Source organism: Pongo pygmaeus, chromosome 6 (assembly GCF_028885625.2).
Source record: "Pongo pygmaeus isolate AG05252 chromosome 6, NHGRI_mPonPyg2-v2.0_pri, whole genome shotgun sequence".
NCBI lineage: Eukaryota > Metazoa > Chordata > Mammalia > Primates > Hominidae > Pongo > Pongo pygmaeus.
Genome location: NC_072379.2, coordinates 50,959,660 through 50,981,871, shown reverse-complemented (window position 1 = coordinate 50,981,871; position 22,212 = coordinate 50,959,660).

Sequence of the window (22,212 nt, the reverse complement as noted above, 5' to 3'; positions counted from 1 at the left end):
AAAAATAAAGACCACTTACAAGATATAGAAAATTACCTCAAAAGACCAAATCTAAGAATTATTAGTGTTCAAGAGAGAGTTAAGCAAGAGCAAGGGGTAGAAAATTTAAAGAAATAATCACAGAAAACTTTCCTAAACTTCAGGAAGTTATAAATATCCAAGTCTAGGAAAGTCAGAGAACACCAAACAGATTTGACCCAAACAAGACTACTCCAAGGCATATAATAGTCAAATTCTCAAAGGTCAAGGACAAAGAGAAGATCCAAAAGCAGCAAAAAAAGAAAAAGCAAATAACGTATAAGGGAGCTCCAATTCATTTGGTAACAAACTTATTAATGGAAATCATATAGGCCAGAAAGGAGTAAAGGACATTTTCAAACTGCTGGGAAACAAAACAAAACAAAACACACAACTGTCATCTAAGAATGCTGATAGCAGCAAAGCTTTCCTTCAAATATGGAGATATAAAGCCTTCCCCAGATAAACAAAAGCTGAGAGAATTCACTACCACCAGGCCCATCTTATAAGAAATGCTAAAGAGAATTCTTCAATTTGGAAGAAAAAAACACTAATGTGCAAAAAGAAAACATTTGAACGTATAAAACCCACTGATAAAATTAAGTACACATGCAAACCCAGAATATTATAATACTATAAATGTAGTGCACAATTCATTCATAACTCTAATATAAAGCCCAAAAGACAAATATATAAAAAACAATAACAGCTACAGCAACCTGGTAAGAGACAAGTAATATAAAAATATGTCAGTTGAGACAATTAAAAGTCAAAATGCAAGAGAGGGATGGAGTTAAAGTGCATTTTTTTGGTTTTGGCTTTTTCTTTGTTCCTATTCTTTTCTTTGTGATGTAAGATAAGTTTTCATTGCTTTAAAATAACTCGTTATACCTACAAGATGTTTTATGTAAGCATCATGGTAACCACAGTGCAAAAACCTATAATAGATTCACTAAAAATAAGAAGCAATGAATAAAAACATACTACCAGAGAAAAATCATTTAACCACAAAGATAGGAAGAAATAAAGAAAGGATGAGAGGAGCTGCAAAACAATCACAAAACTAGCAACAAAATGACAATAATAACACTGTATATAAATGAACTCAATTCTCCGATTAAAAGCCATAAGGTGGCTGAATGGAAAAAGAAGCAAGACTAATTATATTCTACCTGCAAGAAACCCACTTCCCCTACAAGAAACACACAGCCTGAGAGTGAAGGAGTGAAAAACATATTCCATGCAACTGGAAACCAAAATGAGCAGGAGTGGCTATACTTGTATCAGATAAAATGGACTACGAATGAAAGACTATGGGGGTAAGAGACAAAGACGGTCATTATATAATGATCAAGGGGTTGATTCAGCAAGACGATGTAACAATTATAAATATCTATGCACCCAACACCAGAGCTCCACTATATAAAGCAAACATTAATAGATCTAAAGGGAGAGATAGACTACATCCTACTAATAGTTGGGAACTTTAACACTCTACTCTCAGTAATGGAGAGATCATCCACAGAGAAAATCAACAAAGAAACAGCAGAGTTAAACTACACACTAGACCTAATGGGCCTAACTGACATTTACAGAAAATTCACCCACCTGCTACAGAATACACATTCTTTTCATCAGCATATGGAACATTCTCCAGAATAGATCATATCTTAGGCCACAAAATTCTGATGAAGAAATTCAAAAAAGTAGTAATCATATCAAGCATCTTTTCTGATTACAATATAATAAAACAGACATCAATAACAAGAGGAACCTCAGAAACTACACAAACACATTGCAATTAAACAGCATGGTCCTGAATGACCAATAGGTCAATGAAGAAATTAAGAAGGACATTTTTTTAAGTCTTCAAACAAACAAAAATGGAAATAAAACATATCAAAATCTGTGAGACACAGCAAAAGTAATACTAACAGGGAAGTTTGTAACAATACATGCCTATCTCAAAAAGGAGAAGGTCGGGCACAGTTGCTCACACCCTGTAAGTCCTGAGCTTTGGGAAGCCGAGGCAGGAGGATTGCTTGAGGCCAGGAGTTTGAGACCAGCCTGGACAATATAGTAAGACCCCAACCTTATAAATTTTTTTTTTAATTAGCTGAGTATGGTAGCATGTACCTGTGGTCCCAGCTAATCAGGAGGCAGAGGCAGGAAGATTACTTGAGCCCTGGAGTTTGAGGCTGCAGTAACTATGATCATGCCACTGCCCTCCAGCCTGGATGATAGAGTAAGACCTGGTCTCAAAAAAAAAAAAAAATGTAGAAAGACAGTATCTCAGTGGCATGCACCAAGGCCACAGAGCCCTGCCGCCTGCCTGGGAAGCTGTAAGGGACAGCATGTGGTTCACATTTCGGAGCCCAAAGTAGGACACACAGCTCAGCTTCTTTGCCAGGATGATACAGGACAATGGGAAGAAACCAAAATTGCAGGGCCGAAACAATTTCAGAGGCTTTAATAAAAACACAGGCTTTGAAGTTAGGAATGAGGCAAGCTCTGTAAGAGCCAAATCAAGACCCACAAATTGAATACATGGAAAGCGTGATAAATGGAGCCCCAATTAAAGAGCAGCTTGGCTGTCTGCTGGAGGCTTCGTGGGTGGCAGTCTTCCTTCCCTCTCCCTCTCTAGACTCTATTCATTCACCCCTTCCCTCCCCCAGCATTTATGGACATGCTCTCACCATGATGGATGGCTCACACAGGCTCTGCCCTCAACAGAGCTCAGGCAATTCACAGAGCAAAAGCTTCTTTGCCTGCAAAAGAGGAGCAGTAACACATTAATAATAATAAAATAATTCATTTTATCATGCAAAAAGCAATCACCAGCACCTACCTGTGCCAAATGCCTTCTGAGCCCTTTCTGGCTCCCTCCTTTGTGACCTCCCCTTTGCCTCCTCTCTCCATGCTTCTCCTACCCAACCTGAGCTCAGGCCATCCCAAATTCCTCCAAGCACATTATTTTCCTTGTGCCTGCAATGCCCTCCCCTACCTTGTCTGTCTGAAAAACTCCCACCCACACTTCAAAACCTTGCAATCACCAGCCCCTGCCTGCCCAGCCCCTTCAGCATCTTTCTATTTCTACACTTACGTTGTATTATACAGCACCTACCTGTCCCCACCAGACCAGGAGCTCCTTGACTCTGAGGACCATGTCTTGCTCATCTCTGAATTCTCAGTGCCGAGCACAGTGCCTGGCACAGGGTGGATACTCATTAAATGTGCACTAATAAATGAATAGGGAACACAACGGTAAGACGTAGTTCCAGTTTGTTAGAAGAGGTATGATTCATATGCAAGTAACCACACCATAAGGAAAATGTAATGAAACCACAGGTGAACTATCTAGACAACTATCAGATTTCAGAGGATAAGAGAAATTATCTGAGCCTGGTGAATAAGTGAAGGACACACATGAATAAAGCCATAAGAGTTGATGTAGAAGTTCCACAAGCAATTTTCTAGAACTCTCTGGGATGTTAGGGTCCCTGTTTGCCCTGTTGTATTCCCAGAGCAGGGAATGAACTTGACAGCTGGGGTGTGCACATGCTTTCAGGCAATCTGGTCATGCTGGAGTTTAGGGAGAAGAAAGCCCGGTGTTGTGGGGAGAACGAAGGGACTAACTAGGTATTGCAGAGCTTCTTTCCCCTCTGCTTGATAAAGGGACTACCTAGCATTGCAGAGCTTCTTTCTCCTTCTGCCCTGATGTTTTTTGCCTCCCTCATTCTTTCCATTCAGGTGAAGCAGAGCAATTGGGCAGTTACAAGCTGACCCTTTGGAAACTGAATTCTGTCACAGATGGCCTGTGTCTATGTTATTTGAGGCTCAGATTCCTCCTCTGGAAGCAGGACATAAATGCCTACCTCAAAGATATTGTAGGAATGAAATGGAACAGGCATGTCCTATCTGTCAGGGTTCAGAGCAGGAAGCAGAAACCATGCTAACCAGAAAGCGATTGAAGACAGGGAATTACACACTCATGAAAGCACGTGGAGGAGTGGGCTGGAGGCTGGGCCCTGGGGAGTTACTCCCAGAATGCACAACACTGGTTTCCCATGCCACAGTCAGGAGCATGGGGAATCAGAGGTCCCACCACGAGAATGGTTAAGTTCCCAGCTATGAGGCTGCAGGCCAACTAATGGTCTCCCCTGACATGAATTCATGAGGGTGGGGGAGGCCCAGGTGGAGGTGGGGCAGCTTCCCATAGAAAGGCCTGGATGGGGCGAGAGTGAGGACACACAGACCTGCATCTGAGCCCCATGGATACCAGCCCTTTAGGCAAGGACCAGGTGAGACAAGGCGGACCTCTTGTGTAAATCAAGCTAAAAGCAATACTAAACAATTCAAACAAATCAGTAAGTCCAACAAGGTTCATTTCCCATAGATGACCTATCAAATGCTTTTATTACAATACCAAATTCTTTCTCTGCAACCATTGGTTGCCCTAAGAACATGCTTGATCATCTACTGAGCACTGCCCAGAGACTCCAAGAACAAACTACATGAGACTTTGAGTGTTTCTGGAAGGCCTGTGTGTGGCCAGTGAGTGAAGCAACCAGGGAGATTTGGGCCCATTGCAATTATTGAATATGATAAAAATCCACAGGGAAATGGTCTGGGGATATCTTGGACTTTATGGCATTTTAGACATAATTTGTGATGGTCTAGAGTTTCCTGAGGCAATATTTTTCTGCCTCATGAGCCAAAGGAGTAGACATTCAAGACCCTGAACTGGAATTACCCCTCCACTGTGAAGCTCCCCCATGGCCCCTGCAAGCCCCTCATCAGTAGTGAGACCAGTCCTTGCTGGGGAAGGCATTTGGCACAGAAGCAGCTGAAAACTGCCCCTGCCTTGCTCCCAGCACTCACGACACCACTGTGCACATTCTGTTCAGGACTGGATTCCGGGAAAACCGTTCAGGAAGGAACCACATGGATAAAGACCCTGTTCTTTTCATTCACGTGGTACAGGGCAGCTCCTGAAAAACATGCAGAAAACCAATCTTCCCTTTCTTCCTTTCTCCGTCCTTCTTTCCTGCCTTCATTTTGTCTTCTTTCCTCCCTTTCCTTCCTTCCTTTCCTTCCTTCCATCACTCTCTCCCTTCTCCTTTCCTTCTTTTCTTCCTTCCTTTCTCCATTTATTTTTTCAACAAATATTTATTATGCACCTGCTATAACCCAGAAATGTTCCAGGGCCTGGGCATAGAATAAGGCAAAAATCTATATCCTTATTGAGCTTGCATTCTACTCTGGGTAACAAGTCATAAACAAATATGGGACATCATACTGGGTAGTGATGAGCGATACAAAGAAACATGGAGCACGGTAACATGGATGGAGTGGGGCACAGAGAGAGTCTTTTAGATGAGGGCTTCAGGAAAGGCTTCTCTAAGGAGAAGGCAAGGCAGGGGGCAGCAGGTGCAAAGGCCCCAAGGCAGGGAAGTTCTGGCTAGGTTTGAGGAGCAGAAAGGTGGCCATTGTGGCTGCAACCAAATGAGTGAGGGGAAGGGAATACGTAGTTGGGCTGGAGGGCAGCAAGGCTGGATCCTGCAGGACTTTATACTCCCTGACAAGGACTGGGCTTTTATTCAAGGGTAAGGAGCACTCTGGAGGTTATGAGCAAGGGAAGGAGATAATCTGACGCTCATTTTAAAAAATCCATTCTGTATACATGCTGAAGTATTTAGGGGGAAGAGTACTCATGTCTACAATTTACTTTGAAATGCATCAAAAAACAAGATGGATTGAGGGACAGAGAGAGGAACAAAGAGTTGGAGAGATCTATGATAAAACAAATGCAGTAAAATGTTCATAGTTGAATCTAGAGGTGGCATATAAATATTCCTTAAAAAATTTGTTCTTTTCTGTGTGAAAATTTGCATAATAAAGTGTTAAAAAGATATTCACTCTGGCTGCTGCATGGGGACACACTGGAAGAAGACAGAGTGGGTACCGGGAGGTGCCTGTGGCCACAGGCTATGGGCTGTGGACCAAGTAGGTGGCCAGGGATGAGGGGACTCATGAAATTAAACAGCTTCCTATTTAATGGAAAATTACAATGGGGAAAGACAACAGAAAGTTTTTTTGAAAGGGCATTCGGGCATCAAGGAGTGAGTGGAATCAGTTGTGACCTGGAACACAGCTAATGTAGGTGTGTAGGTGCCTCTTCAACCTGCTGTGTGGCCTTGAGCAAATGACCTGATCTCTCTGAGCCTCCATTTCCTAGATAGTAAAATGAAGGTCCAGAATATACCATACAGTGTTCTTTTCAATAGTATCCCTCACATAATTGTACTAGGAGAAGGCTGGAAACATAGTAGATACTTAATAAATGCGGGTTCTCCTAAAAGGGGGCATGGAGAACACTTGAAAATAATTGGTGATATTAATAGCCACTTGAATCACAAACTCTGCTAGGTTAAAACAACAAAGATGACATTAATTCCACTAACACTAATTCCATATAATATCAATATTGTACTAAAACAAGGAAGACGATCTGAAACTGCCATGATAAATTTTTTATAATTAAAAAAATCCTTAAATAACACAGGAGCCCTTAGTCAAGGAAGAAATAAAAGAAAATACATGAGGTTCCCCTTTAACTTCTGAGAGGACTCCTGGACATTTTCAAGCATAATGCATCAATCTGTATCCTCTAAGCCTGGCTTCCAGTCTATATAAACACACTTCGCTTCCAGTAGTCTTTCTGACTATTACTGACATTAATAAAAAGAAGGAACAAATTTCAATCCAAAGCTTACAGTCATAGCCTCAACACTTTGTGATCTCACTATTGACTTTCCTATATCTTTAAACTTTTAAATTTTGGCTAAACCCAAGAGTAAAAACTGCCAAAATGGTATAGACAAGACATCCTTTTATAAAGGTACTGGAAAGTCCCTATGATATGTCCAGTAAATTGAAATTTCTGTGCCAAACCAGCTTAAATCAATTGATTACTCCCAGCGAAAACATTCCCTCCAATTCTCTTTCTTTCTCTCTTCTCATTCCTTTAACTCTCCCTTCCCCCAAGTCCCCCTGGAATTGCCTCACTCTTCTGAAACCTCTGACTCAGCTGTATAAATAACAGGAAAAATAATTAGAAGTCAGGAGGTCAAATGCTCCAAATGCCCGTTTGACAATTTGCTCTTTTCCCACCAGTGCTTGGCGTCTCGGTTTCCTTATGGGAGCAGTTTTTGTGAGTCCGAGTCACTCAGGTAGTGGAAAAATGGTCCAAGAGTGGCATTTTGAGCTTGGTAAGAATCCTGGTTCAAATTCCACACCAGGAGGAATGCTGTGAGTCAGGGCAGCTCTTCTGCTTTGCTACACAGGTCAGGGAACAGCAGAAGAATCCAGGAGGCTTCTGTTGGGTACTAACTGAGATGCCTGCCCCACCCAACCTTGGTAATTTAATGTTCAGGGAGTTTTGATGTGTTTGATGACTTTAAAACTCAATAATAATTGCAAGATTAATTATTGTTTAAGATACCAGGCCCAGCGTTTTACAAGATTAACTCATTTGATCATCACAATAACCTCATAAAGTAGACACTAGTATTGTCTGTCTTTTGTAGATGAAGAAACCAAGGCACAAAAGGCAAAGTGACTGGCCCAAGGTCACAAAACCAGTGAGTGGGAGGGCTGGGAGTTGAACATGGGCAGGCCAGATGCTTCACCACTACATTCTATCTTTTCAAACTCAATCCAGTCTCCTTTTCCAGTACTGGTCACCCCACATTAGTTCCATTAACATCCCCAAGGCCAAGCCTCATGGCCGGTGATAAAACTGCTTACCTGTCCGGACACGATAGCTCACACCTGTAATCCTAGCACTTGGGGAGGCCTAGGAGAGCGGATCGCTTGAGGCCAGGAGTTCAAGACCAGCCTGGCCAACATGGTGAAAACCCAGGGGTCTCTATTAAAAATACAAAAATTAGCCAGGCATGGTGGCGCATGCCTGTTATCCCAGCTATTTCAGAGGTTGAGGCATGAAAATCGCTTGAACTTGGGAGGCGGAGGTTGCAGTGAGCCAAGATCACACCACTGTACTCCAGCCTGGGTGACAGCGAGGCTCTGTCTCAAAAACAAACAAACAAAAGAACAAGAACGAAAATTGCCTACCCTGTGATCAGTTACATCCTCTGACTTAAACAGGTGCTGAGCATTTCCTAGCAATATATAAAAATAAAATAATAAAAATAATAAATAATATTTTATTATTTTAAATTATTTAAATAATTATTTTTAATTATTTAATAATTAAAAATAATAATTAAAAATAATTATTTAAATAAGAAAATGATAAAAACAACAAACTTGAATCCTGCCAGAATTCAGACTTAAATGTCTATAGACACTGACAGACCGAGTTGGCCCCAATGAAGTCAGGAGGTCAAATGCTCCAAACGCCCCTTTGACAATTTGCTCTTTTTTCACCAGGGCTTGGCGTCCTGGTTTCCTTGTGGGAGCAGTTTTTGTGAGTTTTGTGAGTCCAAGTCACTCAGATAGTAGAAAAAAAATGAATGATCCAAGAATGGCATTTTGGGCCTGGTAGGAATCCTGGTCTGAATTGAAGTCAGACCGTGGGAAAGACAGCAGAATCCCCTGAGCAAAACTTCATCATGAGGGGCAAGGAATCTGATGCTGCAGCCCAGCCCAGCCGTGGGACCCCACACGAGGAGTAAGTGAGATTCTGGGCACAAAATGCCCCCAAATCCCTGACATACACATGCTGCTACTTAAGTGTCAGGTATATATCCTGGGATAAAAGAGCTGCGTCACTCGAAGGAGCTTGAAGAGTCTTGCTCTGCCCTCAGCTGATTTTAATGTCAAGGGAGGTGGGGGTAGGTGTGGGAGTGGGTGGTGCTCACACTCCCAGGAGAGCAACTTGGATTCCATGTGCAGAGCCTGAGAAGAGTTGCAGCTTTCTAGAACTGAAACTTGGGATGACCTACCAGCTGCAACTCCCCTGAGGGTGCTCAGGTTTCCTTGACCCTGAGCCTCAGAAAGCCCCAGTGGCCCAGCTCTTCCGCCCTTGGGCAATGGTGTGGGCAGCAGGGTAGGGTTCAGCTCAGAGGGGCATCTCTGAGATACCTACAGGGCCATCTGTTTACCAGCCATGGTAGCCAGCAATGACCAGAACTGATTCTCAGATACATGCATGCACCCCTTGAGCCTTTCCAGATAATACAGCTCAGAGAGGGAAATTCTTCCCAAGACTGAAATGTTTACAGATCAGTTGGTTGGAACTCATAGCCTTCAAGGGCCCGCTTAATGCAGCCACCTCCATACTCACTGGCTCGTGAAGCCTGAGTAGTCAGGACATGGACATTTCAAAGCTGGGGAATTCTGACTTTGATATTAAGTGGGTGCTGAAAACATAAGGCAAAGTGTCCATGTCTCTGGATTATATCTCTGGTCAGTTTCAACCCCCATGATTGTCTGCATGATACAACATAAGACTGGCATTAAAAAGCACTATGGGAAAGGATAAAAGTGCTACAAGCACCTGCTCTTCTAGGGACCCCTCCAGCCATCTGTTCATGCCAGTATGCCTCAGCTCCATGACATTCTGGGCACCATTTAATTCTGTCCTTGGCTCTTGCTCCTTTTCCCCCTCCCTGGATGAATTATCTGTTTTTGGCTGTCTATTTCAGTTCAATACTATGCACCACCTATTCCAGTGTTGCAACTACGGGGGAGACCTTCCTGGTTCTGCAGCCCAGTGGGTCCTTCCCATGCCTAGGCTCCCTCCTTGGAGAGAATGAGAATAGAATAAAAAGAGCCTGGGTCTTCAGCATTTTAGAACCATCTTCATGCATTGACCTGCGAATGCCAAAGCCTGCCCAGCCACACCCTGCAACAGGCAGTGAAGCCACTAACTCTGGATGAAGCCTGGTATGGGTCTAGCTTAATCACAGGGACCATCTCAAGGCATCCGACTAGTCTTCATGTGCTGCTTTCCACCCACCCAAACACCAGCTCACACAAGGCTCCTTCAAGGACTTGATTTAATACCTCTGCTTTACAACAGAGCAAAATGAGATTCACAGAGTCCATACAGCAAGTCAGGAGCAGAGCCACTGGAGTTAGAATTCACTCTTAGCTGCTACAAACAGCCATGCTTATTCCTCTGCTTGTTTCCTCTGGGATTCAGTGAATGAACTTGAACCAGGTCTAGGAAGATCACCAGCCAAAAGGCTGATTTCTACAGCATAACACACCTGGGAAGGGAAACCTAGAGAGCGGCATAGAATCTGCAAACCTGGCAGCCTGCAGATCTTCTCTCAAGTAGGAACCCTGAGGCCGAGGTGAAATCATTTTTATTTGGTCCTTTAATGCTTTAGTTTAGCTTTGGCATCAATCATTCACCAATTTCCTTAAGGATTTGTGTCTCATATTTAATGAAATCATTTTCAATAACAATATCCCAGGATGTAGGATCTTGTGATGAGTCACAAATATAACCCTGTGTTTTAAATCTTTATTAGCAGCATCACAAATTATTGGTTCATTTACCAGGTGAAGTAAATTAACATCAGCTTTTATCATATTATGATAAATTATAAATAACTTACAGCTAAATAAAGTCTATCCCTTGCCAAGCTCCAATAACTCTGTAGTAAAATGACTGTCAGACCTCAACAGCTACCAGCATTGAACTATCCGATGTTGCCGACATGCTTCCATGAGGGAAATCCAAAACTATGCCCATTTGACAAGGGGACCTCTCCTATTAAATAGTAAGATGACAAGATCAGATGAGATCCACATAGATAATCTTCCTTCCTCTGCAGACTGGCCTGTGCATTTATCTCCCCCTTGGAGACAAGAAAACATCCACAAAGTGAATGTAAGGATTTGGAAATTGTGTCAGTAGTCATTTGTGCTGTATAAATCTTTTTTCTGCCATTCCCCTAAAGTCCTGGTAGGCATTTTCTTACCTTGACCTCAAACTTCTCCCTAAAGGGTAGCCAGCAGCTTTTAGGGTCCAACTTTTAGATCAAACATGAGCACCTACACAGGTGCCTCTGGACTCCCTTCCTGACACACGGCATCACCACCTCATTTTAGGGAGTTGAGACTCCTAACACCTGCAGGGCTAGTGTGAAAACCATGCTTCCATGCTCCTCAGCATCTTGGTACAAATTCCAGATTACTTGCATGGCAAAGCCTTTGGGGGTAAGTTTGGTGCTATTCCTGATGGTGTGGGATGCAGGATTTCAAAGTAGACCTACCACCAGGGAAGAGAAGCCCCAGAGTTCATAAAGTCCCCTTAGTTGAGTCTTCCTGTGGGTGTGACTGTCCCTAGACTTTCATTCATAGGCCAGGTTATAGGGCCTAACTTGGAATCTTCTGGTGTTTGAATTACCATGTGCAGCCCATCCCTTGATGCTGACAGCACTATACCTTTGGGCTTTGGCCATGTGGCTGAGAGAAAACATACTGAGTTTCTACTATAAATTATGTACATGTTCCTCAAGTCTCTGGCTCTAAATTCTAACCATCATGATCATCTTTAAAAAGTGTTTTTTATGTGTGTGAATTGGAAAGGCCAGGAATTTCTTCAACAGTTCTGACTTTGAACTCTAACACATTTTTTAAGTTAAACTAATTTAATTTTCTTTAAAGGATGAAAAGTCTCTGTTAAATCTAGATTTTTAAAAATTCTTATTTCACCATCTGTGATGGCTGTGTTACTTAGACCTTAGTTAATTTCCTACTTTTTTCTGTGTTTCTAGACAGTTGGTGAAAACACCTTCTTACTTTCTTATGAAATTATCTAATCATTGAAAAATCAATTTGTATCTTTTTTGGCAAATATTTTTTGGGTATGAGACATTTCATTTGTAATTTTGCTGTAGGTCAAAAAGCTTGGTATTCTTTCTTAATGCCTCATCTTTTTCTTAAAGTGAAACACGTTTCTTTCACTCTAAGAGAGGGATCATACTGCCTTCAAACGGAGCTTGAAAGAACTCAATGAGATGTGTATACACTCCAACTACCAAAGACTTGGGCACATAATAGGTACTCCTGCCTTCAATATTTTCTGTAGCAAGAACATATTACCTAGTTGCTCTCAATTTCTGCTGAATCACCTGGGGATCTAGAAGGTGAAAACTGAGAGTCCTAGCAAAAACTAAGACTGACAGTGGCCAATCCCCCATGAATAAAGTTACTGGGATTGGGACTGATAAGTGTGCAAACCAAGTACCCACTGGGTGTAGATGTGATACCACCCAAAGGGACAGAAATTCAACTCGAGGAAAACACATTCCACATGTTTGATGAAAAACAATGAATCTCACTAGATTTCTGCATGATGAAGGGTGAGTGCATTTTAAAACAGACCATTATGGAAAAACATGAAACAAATATTTGAGACCAAGAAAAAAGAAACATTGCATTGAACACTACGAGGAAGAGTGAACCTCTGAAAGGAATCTTCTGTCTGAACAAGAGGGCATTTTTTCAGGGAGTGCTTGGCCTTCTTAATTGGATGTAAGAAAAGAGTATCCAAGTGTATGAAACAGAAAGATAAATATGGAAAAGACAGGCTGAGATAAAAAGACAACATGATGATAACTATAAAGGGAGATGAAAAAGACAATAGAGGAAAGAACAAAACCCAAAAAGACAATGAAAGAATTAAAATCCTCATTGTGGGCAGCAGGGAGTAGATTAGAGGCTGCAAGAAACAGAACCAATATATGAAGGGTAAACTAGAGAAACTACCCCAGAATGCAGAGGCCCAGGACAAACAGATGAAAATGAAAAAAGATATGAGAAGGAAGGAGGACAGGAAATTGATAATCACCTATAAACATTTTAAGTGTCCTTGAGGTACAAAAAATTAAAACATTTTAATTAATGATATAATTTGTAAAGACATTCCCTGGGAGAAAGAGGATGTTCCACTGTTCAGGATGAAGGAGTCTTCACTAGTCCAAAATCAATGAAAATAAGCCCATGTCTACATATTTTTGGAAAAATATTTTAATTTCAATAACAAATTTTTTAAAGTCCCACATACAGCTAAATTGCATGCAAAGGAGTTAACACTTAAGCTGGCCTCAAGCAACTGTGCAAGTCTGAGGACCAGAATACAAAATTCCACTACAAATTTCCAAGCAGGAAAAGGGTGATGGAAAATGCAGACAAGTTGTCTTTCATGTGGGAAAGACATTCCAGTTATATAGCATCCATGTGTCCTTACAGAGCAAAATGATTGAAGGCATACAGTAACAAAGAGAGCAATCAAATCAGCAACCTTAAAGCATTTTCTTTCACTCAATTGGGTGCAAGACTCAGGCAGTTATTTGGATTATGTGTTGCAGGTAGATTCTGCAAACTATTTGGTTGATGCAAAAGTAATTGTGGTTTTCATCATTACTTCAATGGCAAAAACTGCAATTACTTTTGCACCAATCTAATAGCATTAACTTGGCCCTGTTAAAGTTCCTGCTTCTTTCCAATAATAGAAAATGTATTTCTAACTCCAAATTCTTCCCTTTGTGTAGAAGAAAACTCCTTGCATTTGATGACCATGGGTTCCGTTCCATCACTTTCTAACAATGACAAAATGTTTTACACAGTTGGAATACTTTGTCAGGAGAACCATTCAAATAAATGCTTAAATGCAGCTTTGTGTAGCAGCATAGATGATCAATGCTTATTGTCCAAGAGCTGGAGTGATTTTGCATCTTTCAGAGTTATTTGTTTAATGAACTGACTCACTGGGCTTTCTAATTAATAAAGATCAGGAACAGATATCCTCATCATATAATCTTCCTGCCAGAAATTGTGAATTTCCTTCATTGAGTGTGCTTGAAAATCAGATACACAATATAATCTTGACTATGTTTAAAAATGGATAGAAAAAGTGCTGTCAAGACATACGCCAATAAATTAGCAGTGATTATCCATCAGTGATAAAAGATGGGAAATCTTTTGCTTTTTTTTACTTTCAGTACATTTTCTAAATGACATACATAATGTACCTTTAGCTTTATAATCAAAAAGAAATAAGATTTTAATAACTATTATTTGTAATGTATTTATCATCTGATTATAACTATGTGAAAAATATGTAACTCAAAAGGATTAGCAATAAGTACACAGATGTGCTAACAGCAATGATATCTAGGTGGCAACATACAGGTTGAATTCGTTTTCTTCCTGCTACATTTCCATATTTCAAAATTCTCAATACTAGCAATAAATAACAGAAATTCAACATATGGATTTTTTTTTCTTTTTCTATCTTGGTCAAGAGCATCAAGAATGAAGACGATGTGGGTGAGCTGCACTTTTCGGGGTCTTCAAATGGGTCCTGCCTAGTGGCAGGAAAGCCACAGGCCTGCCTTCCTCCACAAAGTCTGGATGGCTACTGATCCAATCAAGCGGCTCCCTCGCCCCGAGTCCTCCTTTGTGGTCAGGACAGTGTCCTAGGACCTCCTGGCAAACAATTTCACTGAGTGTCCTTGAAGAATCCACAAGCCATGAGTACCTTCCTCATAAGCCATAAACTCCCCGGGAGGGCCCGCTCCGCTCAGCCCCGGTGTGTGCCTCTCTCCTCCACCCAGGTCAGTAGGAGCTTGAGGAGGTGAGGGGGCCGGCCCTTGAGACCATCGCTGCAGTGTGTTTTCCTAAGCTAAGAAAAGCAGCCCCACTGACAGAAAGGTGAAATGTGAACTAAAAATAGAGTGGCGCTAGCCCAGGCCGTGGGGGTTGAGGCAGCAAACGGCAGACACAACAGAAGGGCTGGCTGAACTGAGGACAGACGGGTCCTCCCGCCCCCACATCTGTCTCCACCAGACCCTGTCTTCTGTGGCTTCCACCAACGCTTGGGGCGGACCTCAGAGCCCAGCATCGCTCTCTGTTTGTTCCAGAGCGCTGCTGGCAACCCAAGACGATTCCAAAGGGTTGGTTCAAGAAAGAGAAGCCACTCCTTTCTGTGGCTCTTGCTGGCCCTAGGGAAAAGTCATTCTTACCTGGAGAATTGAAGAAGCCCTTGCTAAAACAGAACATTACCAGGGCCGGAAATGTCCAGTGGAGTTCCAGAAAAATGCATTCCACAACTGAAATCCCAAATCTGCTCTTGCTGGCCCAGCGAGGCTTTCCAGGAAAGAAGTCCCATTGGGCTTTGCTTGTACTATAAGCAGCAGACAGAATGGGAGCCAGTCTGGGATGAGACAGGCCACGCTTGAAAGCTTCATTTTCTACATCTGTACACGTGGGTGCGTTGCAACCACCGCATTGTAGCGCTGTGCCCGCTGCAGACGCCTGTGACTTGCTTCCTGTGAACAGCAAACACAAGTCACTGAAATTTCAAGATATATCAGAAGGACCCAAATTATCCTTCGGGTGTTTGCTTTCTCTCTTAAAAAGTGTGCTACAGACTGATATCGATAAGCTAAAGATGCATGTTGAAGCTCCTAAAAGAACCGCTTTTGGGGGTCTCAGCCAGAACCCCTGCAGCAAAGACAATTCCGTTTTGAGAGTTTCAATTGAACAGGTGTAGGCAGAGTGAAGGGACCCCAAGCAGATTATGAGGCAGCTCAGGACCAGCAATGGCAGAAGCCATGGTCAGCCCCAGCTCTGAAGGAACAGAAGAAAATGCTGTTACCCATAATTTGTTACTGGTAAGGAGTAAGAAGCAAGTAGGGTTTCAAACTATTCAAATGCCTGCAGAGCACAGGCCCATCACCATCACACCATAGCACAGGAAGTCTAGTGTGAGCAGGCGGCACAGGCTGCCCTGGCAGGCCACTCAGCCCAAATCCCTGTCTGCCCATCAGTGGTCCATACTCCAGCCCTCTAGCTCTGTATAAAAATATCTAAAAGAAGCAAATCTATACACCTTGTTAAATCCTATATCGTCCCCATATAAATTCAACTTTCTCTAACAGGCCGCACTGATTTTCAACCCTGACTCAACAGTTTGGACCCACTCTATAGCTTAGTGATCGCAGAACCATTGTGAATTATCTAACACTTCTGGCCTCAGGCATTTTGGATAAGGGCTGCTGCTTAGATTTTCATCATAAAACCTAGGAATGACTGGCTCCTGCCCCACTGCTCACTCCTCTTCCCCTCCAAGTTTCCAAGCAGATGGAAACAAAGGACCTGCTCTATGATTATGGGGCAAGGTTTTGATATCCCTAATCCAGAGCTCTTTGGTAAAAGCTGAATTAGAGCTTGACCCTGAGGCTTAGGCCCTTCATTCAGTTCCTGTTCTCTTGTCTTCTGATTGAAGTTGAGTGGGCTGCAGGGTGACCCCAGTTTGCCTTGGCCACCAAGTCATATGGTCAGCAGAGGAGGAAACATGGAAAGACAATGTGGGTGGGCCACCCAGGGAATGCGGTGGGCTTACTATTACTATACGGGACAGGACCTAGAAAGTGTGGGAGCATGTTGCAGGGTGCTGACCCTTATAGCCACCAACCCCCCCTCAAAGTCAATAAGGGCCCACTAGGAACTCAGATCTGAGACAAATCAGGTTAACATTTTTCTAGGAGATGGAGTTAGTATGGGGGTGAAATCTTGGTAAGACAGAATTAAAGTTCCCTTTAGAACAGTTCCCTCCAGAGGCATCTTGCTTGAGCTGTTTAAAGACACACATTTAATTTCTCCCACAGAAAATAAATTCATCAGGAGAAAAGAAAAGCCATGTTCAATGCTGGACTAATCCTTTTTCCAAGTCACCAAAGGAGATGGCCCACTTCTCCATATAAAAATATACAATGTCTTATCTCCAAATGGCCCTTTACAATTTTTAAAAATCTTATCTTACTGTAGTAAGAACATTTAACATGAGATCTACCCCCTTAGCAAATCTGTGTTTTATACGGTGTCATTGACCATAGGCACAATGTCATGCAGCAGGTCTCGAGAATGGATTTATCTGCTTAACTAGAACTTTAGGTCCATCAACTAGCAAACACCCCATTTCCCCCTGCCCCCAGCCCCTGGCCACCACCATCCTACTTTCTGCATCTATGAGTTTGGCCATTTTAGATACCTCATAGAAGTGGAATCATGCAGCACTTGCCCCTCTGTGTCTGGCTTCTTTCACTTAGCATAATGTCCTCCAGGTTCATTCAAGTTGTTGCGTATTGCAGAATTTCCTTCTTTTTTATTAAAAGCACTTCCAGGGAGGTAATTTCCCACTGCACCTCTGACCACCTGCTGTGAAGTAGGTGTGGCCACCAGTGGGGAGTAACGGAGAGGGAAGTGAAGGTCTGCTTTCCAGGCCCTCTAACCAGATGGCTGACTTCTGATCACCACTTATGGTCTCTGAGCATCTGTTTCTTCTGTAAAATTAAGCGATTGTATTAAATGCCACTAAGGTCTCTTCTGCCTTTGAGTGGTTACAATCCTGTGTGGATTAGATAATGCAGTGAACATGTGTCTAGGGGTGGTATCTATAGACATCCACATATGGATGTTTAAATGAATACATTTCCTCCCCAAGGTCTTTGACATTTGGGAAAAGAAGTTTGTTTAATGGTAGTTCCAACACTGAATTCCATAAGTAAAAAGCATTATTTTCAGCATCTTCCTCTGGTATGCTTTTTTGTTTTCCTTAGAAAATGCCATAATATAAATGTTAAGATCATTATAGAAAAGGAATCCTTCCTGATGAGCTTGGGATCCTATAGTAATTATATTAACCCAGGCCTTTTATTGCTGGTTAATGAAATTCTTTTAAAATTGAACCAGCTTCAAGTAAACTGATTTGCATTGATTTGGTGATGTATAGAGCTCAAGCCACTCTATGTATAAGCAAATTAAAAGCCTGAAGCCTGTATAGTCAGGCTGCATAGTCTCCAGCTGGAAAATTGATCCCGTGATTCCCTCCAGGGACACTTTGCTTTGGGGTTGGTGCTGTTTAAAGGGACACAGTCAATTTCTTTGGCAGGAAATAAATTAATTAGGAGAAAAGAAAAATCTTGTTCGATGCTGGACTAAACCTTTTCCCAGGTCACCAAAGACAATTTTTCTAATGGAAAAATCATCTTGGATTCCTCTAAGTCCATCTCACAACCCCCGGAAATGACACAACAAAGGTGAAGCTTCTGTTCTAACTGAGCATCTTCCCAAGCTGTTCTCACTGCACATCCCACATGGCTCCTGGGTGGTTGGAGGTCTTGGGTAAGCTGACCCTCCCCAACCATCCACCTGACGCACTGCAGCCTGGTGCTTTCTGTCCTCTCCTGCTTTCAGTGTCTCTTCTGCTCATGAGAATGGAGGGATGACGAAGCAGAGAGCCTCACAGAAGCCAGGACCAGGAACTGAGGAAGTAAGAGTATCACAGGAAATGCTCATATCCTCACTCCCTCCCCAGGAGCACGCTACATGCGGGAACAGGAAGGAGAATTAGATTCAGTCCCTGCCCATGAAAATCTTGTGGTCTGCTATGGACTGAATGTTTGTGTCACCCCAAAATGTATATGTTGAAATCCTAGCCCCCAAAATGATGGTATTAGGAGGTGAGCCTTTTGGGAGGTGGTCAGGTCATGATGGAATGAGTGCCCTTAGGGAAGAGGCTCATGGGAGCCTGTTTGCCCCTTCTGCCCTGTTAGGTTGCAGTGAAAAGATGTCTGTCTATGAAGAAAGCAGGCCCTCGCCAGACACGGAATCACCAGCACCTTAATCTTGGATGTCCCAATCTCCAGAACTGTGAGAAATAAACTTCTGTTGTTTATAAGCCACCCAGTCTAAGGTATTTTGTTACAGCAGACCAAGCAGACTAAGACATAGTCCAACTTGGGAGACAGATACATAATCAAAAATTACAATGTAGTGTAATGAGGGCCATAAGAGATACATGTTTTATTAGTCTGTTTTCATGCTGCTAATAAAAACATACCTGAGACTGGGTAATTAATAAAGGAAAGAGGTTTAACTGACTCACAGCTTCACTTGGCTAGGGAGGCCTCACAATCATGGCTGAAGGTGAACGAGGAGCAAAGTCACATCTTACATGGTGTCAGGCAAGAGATCTTGTGTAAGGGAACTCCCCTTTATAAAACTATCAGATCTCATGAGACTTATTCACTATCACAAGAACAGCATGGGAAAGACCCACCCATGTGATTCAATTACCTCCCACCGGGTCCCTCCCACGACACATGGGAATTATGGGGCTACAATTCAAGATGAGATTTGGGTGGGGACACAGCGAAACCATATTAAATATCCAGTGTTCTATAAGAGCAGAGGAGAGAGCCAGAAAAGTCAGGGAACAGGGAAGTTTCAGAGAGGAGGCTACCTGGGGCAGGAAGTTTGGAAGGAGGACCAGGAATCTTCTGGTAGAGAAGAGGCAGGAGGAGTGTGAGCCAAGGGACCAGCAGGAAGGTGAGACCAGGGACACAAGGAAAGGGCCTGCTTCTCTGAGCTGTGGCCTGTTTGTGGTGCAGAGGGGAAATATATGAGGGACAGAGGCAGCCAGGCATGAAAGTATATGCACTCCCTGCTAGGAGTTCTTTGAGCATTCTGACCAGTATTGCCTCCTTGAAAGAGAACTCCATGGGTAGAAAGACTGGACAAAGGAAGGCCAGCAATAATTTTATTTATATAAATATTTGCTGGGTGCAGTGGCTCACACCTGTAATGCCACCACTTTGGGAGGCTGAGGCAGGAGATTGCTTGAGCCCAGAAGTTCAAGGCCAGCCTGGGCAACATAGTGAGACCTTCCTTCTCTAAAACAATTTTTTTAAAATTAGCCAGGCATGGTTATCCGTGCCTGTAGTCCTGGTTACTCGGGAGGCTGAGGTGGGAGGATCACTTGAGCCCAGGGGGTCAAGGCTACAGTGAGCTATCATCATACCACTGCACTCCAGCCTGGGTGACAGAGCAAGACCAGGTCTCAAAAACAAACAAACAAATTAAATAAATACTAGCCTTTGTTCGTTGTGCATTTATCTACATGCCCACCTCATTCTAAAAAGGCTTTGGAGTTTCCAACCATACCCCAGACAGGAAAGAATGGTGGCCTGAAATAAACCACAGCGGTGAAAATGAGGAGGAAAGGCTGGATTCAACAGACATCTCCAAGGTGGGTTTAATGGAATGTGGCACCCCAAAGTACAGGGCAAAGGAGAGGAAGGAGTCAAGTCTGGCCCAGTGGCTGGGGACACCATGAACACCAAGAGAGGAAATATAGCAGTGGCACAGGACTTAGTGGATGAGCAATAATAAAATAATACACACATACAAAGAACTATGAGCTACACCTGGCATATACCAAATCTGAGGTTTCCATAGGTCAAGGTAGTCAGTGGGAAGGTGTGGCTGAGGAGACTCCTGGGTGTGGGGGAGTTTCTGCTCAGCGGGGCAATGGAAACCACGAATTAACGGGCCCAGGAAGATCTAGAGAAAGAAAAGAGGAAGGTTTGGGCTGTGACTCTGTGAACTGTCAGGAGTTTTAGGGCAGACGAGAAGCTGAAGAAGACCCACCCATGGAACCCAAGGTTGGAGGTGTCGGAGAACCCCTGAGAGAGAGGGTTGATTGCCACAGAAGCTGCATAGGGAGTTTCCAGCAGGACTGGATGATCACAGAGACCAAATAGGATCCAGACCCAACCTGGACCATTTGTGGTCACCACTGCCCATGGACAGAGCTGTTTCAGTGAAGTCGTGGGTCAGAAGCCACACAGGAGAGAATGGAAAGGGGTGGGAGGTGGGGTGTTGCAGGCCACAGAGCAGGGTTGAGAGTCAAGGGGAGCTGCAGGCAGCACTCCAGGGGAGGTGGGGCCTGCTAAGGACATTTATAAAAGGCCATAGGTACAGAGGTTAGCACAGAAAAATGATAAATGTTTGAGATTATGAATATGCTAATTACCCTGATTTGATCACTCTACATTATATGTATTGTAACATCACAATGTACTCCACAAAGGTGAACAATGATCATTTGTCCATTTCAAAAATGTTTAGAAAGAAAAAATTTTAAATGTGTTTTCAGATTTCTAAATTCCAATCCCTGGGCTGCCAGGGACTAGGTGAGTTTCCTTGGGAAAGTCACCTATGTTTTCTGAGCAAGATTCCGCATTAATAGAGTGAGGGCAGTGCAGTACCTGCTTCCTTCGTTGTTCCAAGGGGTACATGAGACAACACACGGGAGTGCCTGTCTCTCAGGACGTGATGGACAAACGCCAGCCCTTGCTGCTATTACTAGGGAGAGGGCATTTAAGTATGTGTGCTGGTAAGGAGAACGAGTTCCAGATTTCACCCACAGACAGGGAGAAAATGATGGAAGAAGATCTCAAAGGAGGTTGGACAGACTGGGGTCTGTAGTTTGGGTTTGGGAGTCTTAAAAAAGAGGGGGTGGCAGTTTTCAATGGGTGAAGGGAGTGAATCTGCAGGAAGAAGAACATATTAGGGGAGTTCATGCCTGAGGGCTTTGTTCTCCCTGGTCAAGTCAATGCAGGCACATTTTGGACTTCAGAGCAATGTCACCACTGGAGAACCTACGTGGCTGAAAAGCTGCCCCATGATGAGTCATGGGCCCCTCAGCCTACTATGGGGCTACTCCTGGCTCAGCTGCAGAAGAACCAGCTTGAGGCTTGCTCTAAAGTCCACAGCAGAAGTTAGAGCCTAAGCGCCCAGTCCACAGCTTTACAACCTTTTGATCTTCTCCTTTGTAAAGCTGCATTCATTCATTCCCTAATTCACTCACTCATTCATAGACACTTACTGAGTGCCTGCTCTGTGCCCCATACTCAAGGAACAAAAGTGCTTTTAAGAAGCTCACAGACTAGTAAGGAAGACTGACCAATGAACAAGTAATTAGTCATGAAAACCTGTCCTAAATTAACATATATAAGATTGGGAAGTGGAAGAGAAAAGCAATGAAAGGCAAAGAAAAGGAAGGAAGAAAGAGAAGAGTTTTTTGTTTGTTTTTTTTTAGACAGAGTCTTGCTCTGTTGCCCAGGCTGGAGTGCAGTGGTGCAATCTTGGCTCACTGCAACCTCCATCTCCCGGGTTTAAGCAATTCTCATGCCTCAGCCCCCTGAGTAGCTGTGGTTACAGGCGCCCACCACCACACCCAGCTAATTTTTGTATTTTTAATAGAGACAAGGTTTCATCATGTTGGCCAAGCTGGTCTCAAACTCCTGATCTCAGGTGATCCACCCACCTCAGCCTCCCAAAGTGCTGGGATTACAGGTGTGA